The 2,019-nt window shown below is 35.7% G+C and overlaps 1 protein-coding gene across 2 annotated transcripts in view; it reads right to left on the bottom strand.

Moving 5' to 3' along the window:
• LOC106474823 overlaps positions 1-2,019 on the bottom strand; it is a 17,516-nt gene that overhangs the window by 14,604 nt on the left and 893 nt on the right. The window lies entirely within an intron of this gene.

Genomic DNA, 2,019 nt, shown 5'->3' with positions numbered 1-2,019 from the left:
TGTGACGGGGATTCGAATCCACGACCCTCAGATTGCGAGTCGAGTGCCCTAACCCCCTGGCCATGCCGAGCCATATGTCTGTGGACTTACAACGCTAGAAACCGGGTTTCGATACTCGTGGTGGGCAGAGCACAGATAGCACATTGTGTAGCTTTGTGCTTAATTACAAACAAACAAAGATTATGAATATGAATAATTGTAAGTAAAAGTAAAATAATAAACATTAGGAACTTTGATTTCTTATAGCAGATTAATATCTATTTTTATTTCAAAAAAAAACCCTAAAGACATAAAAACTTGGGAACTAGGTTGTAGTTCGATGTCAGAAAGGTTATTCGGAGATAGTTATCGTGTCTATTCCACTAGTCAGTTACTCAGTGAATTGGTGTGTTAATTTATCGATCTAAGCCAAATAAGTTAGGCGTAAATACCATTATCTCGGAATATTTGTTGAAATGTTGTATTTTAACCTAGGCCTACATAAGTTTCGGTGTTTATGATAGAAAGTTATTTTATGAAATTAGGATTACAAGTGAACGCAGTTTGTAACAAACGTCATTCACATATTGAATAAATAAATAAATTTGTTATATTGTGTGTGGACTAGACTTGGCATTATTTTGCCATACAATCCAAAATAACCCACCCAACGATAGACATATTAATCATAACATAATGTTTTGGGACAATAAGGAACCTATTGGTCCATCGCGGCTGTTTCATTCTCTAAACTAAACTAAAACTATTAAATAAATAAGTTTAAAAAGATCTTAAGGCCAGCCCTTATCATTCATATACTTATCAATCTTTCTCTTAAACTCACTTAAATTTACTCCCTCTACATCCAAAGGCCAACCACCCTGTTAGAAAAATAAATCTGTCTTAGCTGAAGTTGACTCCTATATTTGTGTCCCCTAGTCCTACTATTTTCGCCATTAAGTATGAAAAAAGATGATGCATCAACACTATCAATTCCCTTAACAATCTTAAACACCTCAATCAGATCTCCTCTATCTCTTATTTTTTTCAAGAGAAAACAATTTGAAAGGTCACAGCTTCTCCTCGTATGACAACCCCTCCATCCCAGGCACCATTCTAGTAACCCTTTCCAACAATTCAGTGTCTTTCCTAAGGTAAGGAGCCCAAGACTGAACACAGTATTCCAAATGTGGCCTAACCAATGACCTGTACAATGAAATTATAACCTCTTTAGACTTATATTCAATATTTCTGTAGATACAAACTAAAATCCTATTTGCCCTACCACGAACAACAGCACACTGCTTGAATGGCTTAAGAGTCTGATCAACCATTACACCAAGATCTCTTTCTTTCATAACATTGTTAAAGATATGCCCTTCCAAGTTATACTTATAATTCATATTATGATGACCCACATGCATTATATTGCATTTATTAATTAACACTATTATTTCTGCAAATTGTCCCTCGGAGGGACAGCGGTAAGTCTTCGGATTTGCAATGCTAAAATCAGGGGTTCGATTCCCCTCAGTGCACACAGCAGATAGCCCGATGTAGCTTTGCTTTAAGAAAACACACACACACACACCCTATAAATTCTACCGCCATTCTTTTCCAATTCCAAACTTATATATTATTTTTATAACTTGATTCGTCTGGTGTTTGAAACAGCGACAACCAATTGTTTTCGAGTTGTACGTATTTCATTCAAATGTTCAATAATTATCTATCTAGTGCATTATTCATGATGGTAGGTGTAAATGAATAGATCAACAGACAAGTAACGTGTAAATATATAGATGGCTAACTGTGTGATAGCACTGATCCGAAATGGCTAAATGTGTAAACATGCTGATCCAAGATAGCTGAATGAGTAAACATGTCTTGCATTTATCATAATTAAAATCCATTTGCCATGTTTCATGGAGTTAAAAGGTCATTGGTTAATGTATGTCTAACACTTTTGGATATTATAGTATTGTTGCGTCAGCGAGATCACGTGACCATTCTCACGCCCTCCGCTTTCTAGAACTATCC

The sequence above is a fragment of the Limulus polyphemus genome, unplaced genomic scaffold (assembly GCF_000517525.1).
Source record: "Limulus polyphemus unplaced genomic scaffold, Limulus_polyphemus-2.1.2 Scaffold7728, whole genome shotgun sequence".
Classification (NCBI taxonomy): Eukaryota; Metazoa; Arthropoda; class Merostomata; order Xiphosura; family Limulidae; genus Limulus; species Limulus polyphemus.
The sequence above is the reverse complement of the archived record's forward strand: the minus strand, read 5'-3'. Positions and strand labels throughout refer to the sequence as shown.